At 55.2% G+C, this 13509-nt stretch overlaps 1 protein-coding gene across 1 annotated transcript in view; it reads left to right on the forward strand.

The window, feature by feature from the left end:
• The first annotated feature begins 445 nt into the window (after positions 1-445).
• PLXNA2 (plexin A2) overlaps positions 446-13509 on the forward strand; it is a 196859-nt gene continuing 183795 nt past the window's right edge. The window contains exon 1 of the mRNA XM_087827861.1: positions 446-467. The gene's annotated coding sequence lies outside the window, so the exon portion shown is untranslated. The remainder of the gene's footprint in view (positions 468-13509) is intronic.

The following is a 13509-nucleotide window of genomic DNA, read 5'->3' on the forward strand; positions in this document are numbered from 1 at the left end:
GGAGGAAGCGGGCTGCGCGCGGACCGGGAGGGCAGGGAAGGGAAGGGAAGGAAGCGCCGAGATTGCTGATGTCAGAGGAGCCCGGAAAGTCGCGCTGGAAAAACCTGAAGACGGCGGGGGCTCCGCTGCTTCCCGGGGACAGACGCCGCCGCCCGCCGCCGCTCGCCCCCGCCGTGCCCCCCGGGGCTCCCCGAGAGCAGGCGACGGGCGCCCGGCGGGGCCGCTGCGGGGCGCCGGGGGACGGAGGGGCGCGCGGGCCGGCGGCCGAGGGGCCACTTCAGGAATACAGATAAGTGGCCGGCGGCTTGGCGTGGATTTTAATGAATTGGGGCTCCGTGTGGATGGGGTCCTCCCGCTGACTGCGAGCCGCGGCCCGCCGGAGGGGCAGCGCGCCGCCCTGGGCGCCGAGTCGGCGGCCGGCGCGGACGGACCGGAGACGCAAGGACAGACGGACGTCGCGGAGCCGGGTAAGCGGCGCTCGAGTCGCCGGCGCCCTCGGGCCTCTCCCCCGACACCCGCACTCCCCGCGGCGCCTCCTCCGGGGCCCGGGCCCCCGGCTCGCGGGCTCGGTTGCGACGGGCGAGTCCCCGCGCGGGCTCGGCCACTTTGGCGAGCGGGCACTCGGCGCCCCTGCGCGCCTGGGCTCCGCCGCCCGCCGCCTGCCGCCGGCTGCCCGGCCGCGGAGCCCTGGGGCGCGCCTCCCCGCGCACCTGCCGGCGCCCTGCGGCTTTGGGGAGCCCGGGGGCGGCGGGGCTGTCCCGGGAGCCGGCGCGAGCCGGGGGCGCGAGCCCGAGAGCCCGAGGCCACTACGGCCGGGGCTCGATTGGGGGCGTTCACTCCGGTGCCCGAGTCCCTGGCGGCCGCGGGCTGGCCCTGCGATCCGGGGACTTGGGCATGGAAGAGGCGTGGTGCGCGGGCTCCGCAGGCTCAGGGCGCAGCCAGGGCGCCGAGCGGGCAGAGGCGCCCGTGGCCCCCGTGCGCCCTCGGGGTGCACCCCAGCAGCACCTTCCGCGGGGCTGAGCCGCGGGAGAGGGCTGGGAACCGAAGCAGATCCTTGCCCGGGATCCAGGGGCTCCTCCACGCGAGCCTTCTTGCCCCACCCCACAAGTGATGCAGGGATCTTAGAAAATTCTAGCTCCTTTGATCCATCCCACAGGTAGTCTCCATAAATGTTAGTCCTGGGCTGCATGGTCTAAGACAGAGTCACCAAAAACTGTCATTTCAGGTCCCAGACAGATGTCCACCTATTTGGCATGACCCTTGCCCTAGGAGGAACTATCTACTCAAACTCAGGTCCTGAGGGATAGAGATAATAGGGGGTGGGCAAAAGACTTGGGGTTCTAGGTCAGTTAAGAGCCTACAAGGAGAGCCCCCTGAGGTAGGCAATGGAAATACGGCCAGGTCTCCTGTAGGGGTCTAGTGACAGGCCAGCAGTGGCTATGGAAGGGACATAGGACATGACCAGTCTGAGGGACTGGGGCTGCCAGCTGGAGCTTGGCAGTGGCTGGAGGTGGGGGGCAGTAGTTTGTAGGAACCTGCAGAAATTTGGGGACCCATTCATTCTCTTCCTTGACTTCTCCAGTGCAGTGAATAAGATTTATGAGTATTTACATTTTGGGAGTAGAGTCAGGTTCAGCAATCCAGGTCCTGGGATGATAGCAGCCCCCCCGCCCCCCTCTCTGGGCTTCTTTCTCAGACCTTGAAACTTCCCTCTTCCCCCTGGGCAGGCTATGAATTCTGGGGCCTCCAACAGAGTGACAGAGGCAGGGGAAGAGATGGCTCTGGCAGGAGGAATCCAGCTATTCCTGCTAGAAACGCACAAGTTTTGTGCACTCACCCCGGAAGGCACCTGGAGTTTCTAGCAGCCCTCTCTCCTCCGGCCTTCTGGCTAGAAGAGAGAAGAATTCATTAACTTGCCCCTCACCTCACAAAGCACCAGTTGAACTAATTACCTGTGATCTCTCCTCCTCAGCCTGGGGAAATGGGGGTGGGGGAGTGAGGAGAGAGGAGAGGGAACCAGGGAAACTGAGAGAGCATCTGTCAGGATACCCCAGCCAGGTTGTTCTTTGCCCTTCTTCCACCTGGTGTCTCGTCTCTGCCTTGCACCCCAGCCCTTCCTCATCCCTGAACTTGCCCTCACTGCCAGCGTTACCTAAAGGGACCGTTCCCTTCTGTCCCCCAGCTGGCCCTCTCAGGGTCCCACTGATAAGGGGGGGACAGTGCAGACTGCCCTCTCTGCTCCCTCACTGTCTTCTGCAAATTGCATTAGGATGGGGCAAATTGGCTTGCAAAGCAGTTAAATGGAAATGACATTTGGAGTGAGGTGCAGTGGAGAGGGTGCTGAGGAACAGCAAGATTCGACCTGGTAAAGTATCAGAAGGTCTCCTCTGCCCAGGGACCTCAAGTCTGGCGAGGGACTCCCACCTGGGCTTCTCCTTTGACAGGCCATAAGGATAAAGGTCTCTCACAGCCTGGAGCAGGGCAGGGGGGCCGGCTGGCCTTTCATCCCAAGTCTAAATGAATTGTAATCGGTGGTGTTGCATGTCCATTGCCTAAAAGAAACCATGTCATTACAAGGCTGGTGGCCCCCTTTCAGAGCTGGCCTGAATACCTATCCCTGTCCCCAAAGTGCCAGGGACCATCCACCCTCCAACCTTCTTGACCATCCAAAGCTGCAGGTGTGGGAAATGTAAAAGTTCGCCATCCGTTTTACTGGAGTCTGTGCTTAAAATGAGGTTACAAAGAAAACCCTGAAAGAACAGCTCCTTCTCTCTTTGGTCTCTTTTCCATCTACAAACACTTCTGATGATTCCGTTAATCTTTATTTCATGGGCATGTTACAAGGAAACCCACACTCGAGCGGGAGGGAAAACCGGTGACACAGTTAAATATACAGAGCAGCAGCTGGGAGCAGCCCGAACCCGCCTGCTCAGGTGCTATGAAATATTTATGGTTCTGGAGTTGTCACTGTTTGGGGGTTTTATAGTCTCTCTCCTGCCTCCTTTTCTATGGCTGCCTCCTCAAGAATAGGGGGCTTGGGGTGGGGGAGACTATTCCTGTCTCCAGCAGCAACAGACCCCAGCCCCAGCTGTCTCCTGTGTTGCCACACAGCTGTCCCCACACACACAGACTGGGGCCCAATATACTTCTGTCCATCATGGCAAACGGAGAGGCAAGGCGCTCCAAGCCAAGCCCCTAACCCCCACCCCCATTCTGATCATAAAGAGACTGGAGCATTGTGTTACAGTCTGTTAACTACAAATAATTCAGGACTGTCCACAGGGAAACACAGAAACAGGCTTTGAGGGGCTGTAGTTTTATAGCTCATGTGCACCCCTCCCATCACTGCCACCCTCGCCCAGGGGCAGTCTGTTATCAATTCATTATATGGGAATATGCTATTTCTCCCCTGCACATATGCTCAGTTCAAACAATGATGAATGGAACCAATTCCCTTATGGGAAACAGTTTTTTCACTTAGTTACAAAGATTTCATGCCTGATTAGAGTAAATGAGGGTGGGTGTGTGTCCACTTCTTTTCTGGTCATTTCTAAAGGTGAGCCCTGTGGAGATAGAGAGAAAAGCAGTTCTTCCCAGGGGTCAAACAGCTGGTCCCAAGAGAGGGCTAGATGGTCAGAAGTGGACCCCCCTTTCTCCTGGGGGGTCCATTCCCTGGCACGGGGCATATGGAACTTCTTTATCTAGCTCCACACTGTTCCATCTGGAATCGAGGGCAGAAATAGAGGCGAGAAAGTTCTTTGTTGGGGAGCAGGGTCCCTACTGGGCACGAGTATAAAGAAAGGAGGGAGAGAGAAGGGGAGAGCTGAAAAGGCTTAGGCCTGAGCAGTGCAAAAGTCTCGTGCTCTCACAGTTGGTTAACCATTAACCTCCTGCCCTGCCCTGGCCATATCTCCTGCTTGGCTGGGGACATCTCTCAGAAACCCAGAGGACCAGCAGGTGTTCGCCATGTCCCTCTCTAGCCCCAGCAGGATACTCACTCTGTCTCCCCTTTCCAACTTCAGCCCCAGGCTCAGTCTTGGCCCCCACTTACCCCTCTCTCTCCCTCTTCCTTGGCACTCCCTTCCCACCCCCTGCCAGCTGTCCCTTCACCCGGGGATTGCCAGTTGTCTGCATGGCAAGATACGTGTCAGGAGCCAGGAAGCAAGCAGCAGGATGGGGAGAACTCGGAGCTGGTTTCACACCGGACTCCAGAGCAGGTTCTAGACCACCTCAAACCTATGTATCAACCCAGGACACCCAGGTTTGCTTGGGAGATGGGGGTGGGGAAGGGAGTTTTTGCCAGATTCCAATCTCTTCCAGGAACACTCAATCTTCCTAGTGCTTCTCACAGTGGATCTGGCTTATGGGTCCCTGTTTTGGCTTCTGAGATTAGGCCATTTGATCAGAGGTCTTGTCAAAGCATGTCCAGCTCCTCAGACCTGGTGTCCACAACAAACCAGCAGATGGACCAGAGATGCAGACCGCAATGCAGGAGCCAGGGCGCACACGGAAAGACCCGAGTCCAGATGCAGAAACAGTCACAGATAAGCGGAGAGAAGCAGGGTGACAGAAAGGGAAGACAAAGACACAGAGACTGGCAGTGTGAATGGGGCAGAAACTGCTGAGAGTGGAAGCAGAAAGCAAGTGGGAAAGACACTTCCAGGCAGAAGGGAGGTGGAGGTGGGGGGCTTTTCAAGCTTCCCGGGCAATAGCAGGTCATCTCCACTAGAGGGGGCTCTTGAAAACCAGGCTTGGCTCTAAACAGTGGTGTTTGTGATTTTTTTTTTTTTTTTTTTTGGCCATTTCTTTTTTTTTAAAGACAAGAGCAAAATAGAGATATATTAGAAACTACCAGCTGTCACTACCCAGAGACCACAACTGGTAGAGTCCTATTGCCGGTGGGACCTCTGGGACCCTGTCTGGTTGTAGGGGGTGGGAGAGGCGCCTGCAGCATTAAGCAGGGCGCCCCAGGGTGGTGCGCAGCGCAGGCGAGAGGCCTGTCCTGACAGGATGCCTCGGGTGTGGGGCAGGGAGGAGGGCTCCTTCTCAAGTTAGCAGGCAGTCCGGTCTGGTGTGCAGGCTGGCCCTCCAAGAGGCTCTTGCCTCTCTTTATCAGCAATAAAAGTTTTTGGCCCATCCCCAAGGTGCCTTCACATGCCTTGCCTTCTGCCAACTCCCGAAATGAGGACTTTCGAAACCCTCCCAGGTGGTGGCACAAGCGCTTCTGAGGAGACTGTTTTAAAAAGACCTTTCAGGAACTGGAGGCATGTCAACCTTGTAGCTCCGATTTAATCTCTGTCTCCATTCTCTCTGTGGGAGCCTTTCTGTGAATTATAATTCCCCCTTTCATTCCAGCGCAGGACAATACGCAGAGTCCAGAGGCTTTTCTCATCTGGGAGATAATAACTGTCTAAGGGGGGCGTGGAAAAGCATGGGTGTTGTGGGGCGGCCAGAGGGCCAGAGAGCAGCATCTCCTCAGATCTGATACCAACCCCTGATATTTCATCTGGGCTTCCCTGTGGCTCACATTTACCTGGGGTCAGGGGTGGGCAGGGAAGGGAGGAGAGAGGAAAGATAAACAAGCTAAATGTGCCGCGTTATGAAAGTTTAATCCTGCTTTTCCTTGGCTAAGATTATGAGAGATAAAAGGCAGTGGAGTTGCCCTTAGAAAGTTCAGCTGTCTTTGAGGAGGAAGAGGGGGAGGGATCCTGGGGTTCAGGTCGAATGGCCCGTGCAGGGGCCTCTCTGCTCTGTGCGCCCAGCTTGTAGGTCCTCTGACCGGCTCCCCAGGGCTGCCCTGCACTGTCCAGGAATTAAACTCAGGCACTTCCTCGGTTTGTTTTTAAACAGCCTCCCTCTCACCTTCGTTTGGAGATGGAGGGATAGAGGAAATGAACATCCGCCCCCACTTTAAGCCTCACATTTGAGATGAGCGCCACACTTCTGGCCCTTGCAGCAAACAGAAGGCACTGAAAGCAGGAATGGCGCCCCATTTCCGTTTGAACAAGTAGAAATCGGTCACTCATGGGGTGCTAGGCATGAAGTAGCACCTAGTACAAAATGAAAAAGGGGGAGGGAGAAGTACCTAAGCCAGGTGCCCCCAAAGAACCTTAATATGAGGCAGAAGGGAGTTAACAGAGCACTGGGGACTCAGGAAGTGAAAGAGCAGAAGCTTCTGGAAGCTCTTGCTCTAGGCCATGGAAGGCACCTTGGAGGGGAGCCAGAACCTTCTAGTGCTGATAAAGGCCAGGGGAGAGACTCAGGTGCCTGGGAACTTCACAGGTTCCGGTGGGAATGACTAACCTGCTCATTCCTCAGCCTCTAAGAACTGCCCCTGAGCAGTTTCCCCTCTCATTCTCCTGCAGATTATAAACGGCCAGCCCTGGGGTTGTTTTCTATTAGTCAACATCCTAGAGCGAGACCTCCAGCCCCGCTCCCTCTGGTCTCACATTGTATTCTATGTCAACTGCATCCCTTTCCGGCCCCTGGCTGGCCGTGCTGTTCATCAGGAAGTGTTATCACTCATCTGTGGTCACATATCCCTGTGCAGAAGCCTGCTGCTAACTCACCCTCTCTTATCTGAATGAACTCACTGAGTGGATCCCGCTGGAGAGAAAAATTCAGATTTTTACCTGACCCCTGGCTGAACAGAGAGCCCACTTCTGCGGCCACCTCTGCCATCTGCTACCTGGAGGAGGCACCACCCAAGTTTCTGTGCAGTAGGAAGGCAGAGACGGATGCGATGCGCGGAGGGAGGTTGGGGGAGGCAGACGTCAACTCAGTTTAAAACCTGTCTCTGATTTTATAATGGAAGGTAGTGCTCTCCTTACTTACTCCTCGAAATATTCAAATCGAGTCTGGGGTCAGGGAGATCCCAGTATTGGGATGGACAGAGCCAGGGGCTGTGTTGGGCTTTAAGAGGCCTTTGAAACCCTTGAAAGTTTTTGCTTTGTAGAAATATGTGGAGATATATATCTCTGAAGAGTAGCTTATGACCCCATCCACCCAAAATGTAAAGAGCCAGCACACTCTCCTCTACCCCCCAGTTTCTGCTTCCTGCTCTGATGGTTGAAATGGGGTCTTCAGACCAGAAACTGAGACCCAGCATCTCCATCTCCATCCACAGGGGTGGATGACTCACTCTCAGAGTAAACGGGAAATCCAGGCCTGGCTCAGAATGCCAGAGGAACCCAGCCATTGTAATTGCTCTGCAACTCTGGGCAAGTCACTAGCCCTCTCTGATTAGGAGGCAAGACAGAGGGCACCTCCCTTTAAGGGAGAGAGGGTGGAAAGTTCAGGAGGAGAGGAAGGGGTGGGAAAGCTACCCAGCCTGCCCTGAAGGGCAGGAGGGTGCCCCCCCCCCAAGTGGCAAGAGGGGATGTTGCAGCTTTGAAGTGCTTCCCTGCTTCATAAAAACCAGAGGCCTGGCTGGGCTGAGTAAATATTACGTTGGCCTCTGACCTCCCACCTCCCCTGACTGCTCCCCCAGCTTCCCAGTTCTTTCTCCTGAGTAACAAAGACACCCGAGGGAGAAGAGCTTATTTTCTGGACTTGGGAGTCCTCAGGGGGAGTCCAGCCCAAAGCCAGGCAGGACCTAGTGGCCCCTGTTTCACATTGGCCGGTGGCAGTGTTTTCCAGGAGTGAGGTGGTCAGATTTCACAGCCCCCTGACAAGACTGACCCTCACCCTTGCCCCAGCTGCCTGGACCATCCGGCCAAGTCCCTTGACTCTCTGTGGAGTTAAAACCACACCACTAGGGTTTCTGTTAGGCAAACAGCCCCCTGAGGTTCATCCAGAAATTAAGAAAATTCAAGTCTGCCACCCACTCTGAGGGGCCCAGGACCCAGCTGTGAGAGGCTTAGAGAAAAGGGTGGGACCAGCCTGTGAAGCCAGGAAGCTGCACCTTCCCCCTGGCGCTGGAGGTTCGGGTCCCACTGAGGGGGTCAGGACAGATGGCCAGGAAGAGCCTGGTGTCAGAGCAGGGTCCTAATACCCCAGAACAAAGGGCCTGCCTTCACACTTCAGCTCTTCCTTCTTCCTGAAACATTTCTCACCTTCCCACCATTTGCACCCTGGTCCTGGGAGGGTGACAGAGCCACTAGACACTCAGGGAGAGCTGGCTCCGGCCCTGTACCCGGCACCTCAGTTTCTCCATTTGTATGGAGGGAATGACTGCTTTGCAGTCTCCCCAGGGGCCCTCACGTGCCTTTGTATCTGGAGCCAGGCATAGCAAGATAGTTAGGGATTTGGAAAAAGGGTAGTTGTTGCAAACGTGCAAAACTCTTCTAAAATTGAGAGCAGGAATACAGCCAAGCTAGGGACAGTTTCTTCTCTTTCTCTGAATTTGTTTGGAACTTTCTGAGAAAGATAAGATTTTATTTAAAGAAGATCTGTGTGCTGAAGGTTTTTATAGATAAAAATAGATAAAAGGCCGAAGACTCAATGGAGGCTGGAAACTGAGAGGGAGGCCACTGGTACGTGGCTCGTGGTTAGCATTTTTTTAAATCCTCACACGAGGAAGCATTTTTATTGATTTTTAGAGAGAGAGGAAGGGAAAAAGAGAGGGAGAGAAAGAGAGAGAGAGGGAAACATCCATGTGAGAGAGAAACATCAATCGGTTGCCTCTCATAGTGCTTCGACTGCTCCAACCATCTGAGCCACCTGGCCAGGGCATTTAACCAATGGGGCTGGAATCTGAATTCTGAATTAGCTACCCTTGAGGTTTTGGCGCCTTCAGGTCTAAGAGTAGGATGAATGAAACTGTCATAGAATTGGTAAGGTGGCATTTTTCTGGAAATCCACCTCCCATGGCAGGGGAGGGGACAGATCTCTGCCTGGCTGCCTGCAATAGGCTTACATCTTTCTGCAATCAGAGCTCCTCAGAGCGTGGCTATGGATGGGGCAGATGTAGCGTGAAAAACTAACAGGAGCTAGGTCCCAGAGCCCAAGCTGGACCCTGGGGCTCAGGAATTAGATCCTCAGCCAGCAGAACGTAGCAGGAGGTCTGGGAGACATATCAGCTGTCTTCTCCTAGCCCAAGAAGCTCCCCACCGCCCTCCCAGCTAGAGCACAAGAGCCTGTCCCTTGCTGGAAAGTGCAGAGCGTGGGAAGGTGGCTCTCAGAGGAGAGAGCCCTGTGCATTCGGAGTACTGCCCAAGAGCCAGCTGTGGAAAATGAGTGTGCCAGGTGCCTTCATTTTCTTTTCTAAAATATTATTTAAAAACCAGTTTGAGCCCTAGCTGCTTTGGCTCAGGGTTAGAGCGTTGGCTTGCGGACTGAAGGGTCCTGGGTTTGATTCTGGCCAAGGGCACGTACCTCAGTTGCAGGCTTGATCTCCGACCCCATCAAGGCATGTGCGGGAGGCAACCGATTGATGTGTCTCTCTCACATTGATGTTTCTTTCTCTCTGACTCTCTCCCTTCCACTGTCTCTGAAAAGCAATGGAAAAAATATCCCCGGGTGAGAATTAGAAAACAAACAAAAAACCAGTTGAATTACATAGGAAATAGGTGTTCTGTGTAGAACACTTGGGGAAGATATTTCTGAGTATTGCGTAGCAACTTTTACCCAGGCCCACATAGTAGATGCGAAACCCAAGTCCATACTGGGGGAGTGGATTGTCCTGAGTCACATGGCGAGTGGCCAGGCACTGCTCATTTCCAGCAGGTTTATTTGCCCCAGCCTAGCCCAGCACGCCCTCTTGACCTGCCCACTGAGCAGCCACCTTCCCTTTCCAGTCTCTCCTTCTCGACCTTGTGTCCAGAGACCTATCTTGTGGTGGAGCAGGCAGGCACCTCGCAGTGAAGTGGTTTTCCCGGAGAACGGACCCCTCCCTTCTCTGCCAGTCTGCTGGCCCTTAGGACACACTGACTGCCCCTCCACAGCCCTGGGCAGTGTGGTGTAGGAAGGGCCCCATCTCTTAAATAGCCCCAACCAGCTTTCCCCACCCCGTGCACAGCAAGCCTTGCTGTTTGCACAGTCAATGGCTCTGGCAAGGCCAAGCCACCCCTCCCTTCACGAGAGGCACTGTGGGCACTGTTTGTGTTTCGGTCTCTATAGACTCAGCATTCAAACTTGAAGAGGCCGAGACAATGACCCCAGCAGCTGCCTGCAGACTGCCGGCTGGGAGGCTGCCTGGCGTGTTGGGCCAGCCAGGGTTTGTGCCCCACGCACCTGGGAGCGTTCTCAGGCAGCCAGGCCCCACCCAGAGGGAATGAGGGGAGAACTGGGATGCAGAGGGCCTGGCCGAGGCCACCAAGTTGGCTTTTGCCTGTAACCCCAGCTTCCTTGGCCAAGCTTTCCACCAGCTGTGTAGTCCCTGAGGCCTGGGGGAAAGAGTAGGGACCTGGCTCCTGAGGAAGCAGCCATATCTGGCCTGAGGACAGGAAGAGAGAGAGCACTGGTCCAGGTAGAGAAAAACAGGAAGCTTCCCCAGGAGCCCGCCCAGGCAGAAGGAGGGCATGGTGCTTGCAAGGAGATTGAACATAATTTCATGTGACTGAATAGATGTTTATTGAATACCTACTACGTGCCATGTATTATGGGAGGGAGGCAAGTCACCATGCTGGCTCTTGAGGATCTTACAGTGTGCCAAGGAAGGAAGGCTGGGTGTGCACACAAATAGTTGTCACACAAGTTAAATATAAGTACTGCAGGACAGAAGAGAGACTACCAGAGGCCTCCAAGCCAAGAAGGGGCTGTCTGGGAAGGGAACGAGCTCCACATCATTTGGAGAATTCAGGCAGACGTTGGAAGCTATGGACCAGGGCTCAAGAAGGGATTCCCCTGTGAGCAGAAAGGCTTAATATGCGATGGCTGAGATCCCCACCCACCTCCAGATCTAATCTTGAGTCTCCCTGTTGGCTGCTCAGTAAATTCAATGAAGAAAAAGTTGAGAAATGAAGTTGAATGTCAGATCCGCAGCAGCTGCTGGCCTTAATTCCATAGTAAACAGAGCTGGTTCTCACACCGTCACCCCCAGCACTCCCCTCAAAGCAGGGTGCCAGGAAGGCTAAGCTAGCCTGTGGTAAGCCCTGGTCTCCCCTGGAGCCAGAATTCTCCTAATCGCGTTAAAACGAGCACTCCCTCTGCGAGCGGGGGCAGGCCCCTCTGAGCCGAGACTTGGTCAGCTCTCCGCAGGCCTCTAACTTCTGATCATTGTCATAAACGGATGGGAGCAGCTGCTCACTCCAGTCTATTATCAGCTTGGTTGGAGACAGAGAAATTTAAATGACAGTAAGATGCTTAGCAAAGGAACGAAAGTCGGTGTTAAAAATAAAGAAAACAAGACAGCTTGTTTCATCGAAATAGAAGGGTTATTAAACAGCCCTGAATTAATCAGTGATCTGCCAGGGTTGGAAACAGAAGAGCAACAGGGCAGGGGAGCTGGGAGAACAGGAGTGGGGGAGAAAAGGGCGGCAGATAGGAGCCGCCTGTGCTCTGGGGCCTGCCGCAGATACTGTGGAAATGTCACAGCCTTCAGAGGGGCAGCAGGCAGCTAGTTTTCTGCTCCGCAGATAAAAGCAGGTTCGTCAGAAAGGGGACTGTGGTACCCCAGCCTCTCTCCCTGCAAAGTCTTGCTTCTGGACTCTCTCCATCTGCCACCACCTGAGCCACCCCTGGGGCCAACTCCAGTCCTCAGCCCTTCCCCAGCCCTCCTTCCACCAGCCAGGTCTGGATGGGAGCCAAATGGCATTCGGCGGATGGCCGAAGCTTCCAGTCCCAGGCCTTTTCTTCTTTCACAGGGGGTGCCCAAGAACCCAGCTCTGAGTGGAGCTCCTAATACCTTATCCCCATTCCCAAAGAGTGTAACCCTGAGTAGAGGCAGAGTCTTGCCTTGCTGGAGGCGAGAGCGATCTCTGGAGTAAGTGATCTCTCCTTGGAGATATCAGGTGGTGGCACCAACCACTCAGGCAACAGAGAAGTAGGGTGACATGTCTAACTCCAGGAGCGCACGTCCAAGTCCTAGTTCCACACCTGGGACCTTTGCCAAAATATTGCCCCTCTAATGCACCCGAGTCTTTCCACCTGTGAATAGTGCTGCTGACACTGCCCTGTCCCTCGCAGGCTGCGTGAGGGGCACATACGTGAAATTCTCAGTGAACAGGAATAAAACTAGTCACTGCACAAATGCTAGTTTATGTTACAGTGGGGTCCCTTGGGGGCCTCGGAACAAGCCATCTGAGGAAAAGCTTTGCGGAGGGCGTGGATGGGTCTGGGAGGAAAGCTGGCTTGCCCACACCTCGGCAGGAGTGGGGGCGGGGGCCGGGGCCACATGTCTGAGCGCTCATGAGCACCCATCCCACCGGGTGTGCAGCGGGCTGGATCTTGATTCAATCATTCCAGGAGCATTCGCTTTGCTCTTTGACCTCAGCATTCTTTCTCTTCAGCCTCCCTCCCTCCTGCGACCCTCCTGCGTCCCCCCTGGCTGTTTACCCTTTTCTAGACTCCTCTCTCACACCCCATTCATCACGGGGCCAGATTCCCACTCGGGGAGATCTTTTCATCTCTCTGCCCCAGGTCCCCCTGCTGCACTGGCCTGCCTGATCCCCCTGCGTTCCCTCCAGCACATTCTTCCCCCTGTGTCAGCCTCCAATAATTGCTCCCTTCACTTTCCCTAACAGTGGGGCTGGGATCCTAGACATCAGACTTGATAGAGCCTCAAGGGCCTCCGAAGTCTCTTCTGCGCTGCAGGCTCACCCAGGGGCCCATGCCACTCCCGGTGGTGCGGGTCCCCTGCCGGGTGTGCGTGCATCTCAGCACAGACAAGTCCCTTACGTGGACAGACCTCTGCCCCTGTGCCCGGAATGCCAGCCACCCTGCAGACTCCACATGGCCCTTTACCCAGCTCCGCAGAACTTCTCCTGCTACAGTGTGTGACTGTGAGCCTGCCTGTTACTTCAGAGGGGCCGCTGACAGCTCGGGATCTTTCCTGCAAAGGCTCAGAGTTTCAGACAGAGAAAAATAATTGAAGCTGAAGGTGGGAAGGTACAGGGTGGGGGACTCAGCGTGCTTAAGAAGCTTCCTCATAAAAAAAGGAGTTACAGCATTTTATTCCAAGGCTTGGCTGTCGGTTTAGAAAAGCACTGGAGAGAAGGAGAGGCAGGGAAAGATAGGGCAGGGGAATTTCATCCGACATGCGGGCCAGACCCAATGTGGGTAGAGCCCCAAGGAGGCCGAGCGCCAGCCCGAGAAACTGTTCTCAGCATCTCCTCCTCTTGTGGGAAGGCTTTCCTCTTTCCTCCTCTCCCTGCTCTGTCCTGCCAAGGGTTCCCGGCTGAATCACCAAGAGCAGAAGAATGGGGTAACCTGAACAGCGTGGGGCCAAAGGGACTAGGGAGAATGGCTCCTAGGGAGCAGCAGCACCCAGTTCCTCCTTAGCATCCCTAGGAGCTGGGAGCTGGGGCACCACGTTCCCCAGCACGGGAATCACCCCTCACCCCCTCACCTGGCTGAAATAGAGCCCTCGGCCTTCGTTGCCATCATACAGGGCGGCTGCCACTGCCAAGG

Source organism: Miniopterus natalensis, chromosome 19, assembly GCF_054644295.1.
Source record: "Miniopterus natalensis isolate mMinNat1 chromosome 19, mMinNat1.hap1, whole genome shotgun sequence".
Taxonomy (NCBI): domain Eukaryota; kingdom Metazoa; phylum Chordata; class Mammalia; order Chiroptera; family Miniopteridae; genus Miniopterus; species Miniopterus natalensis.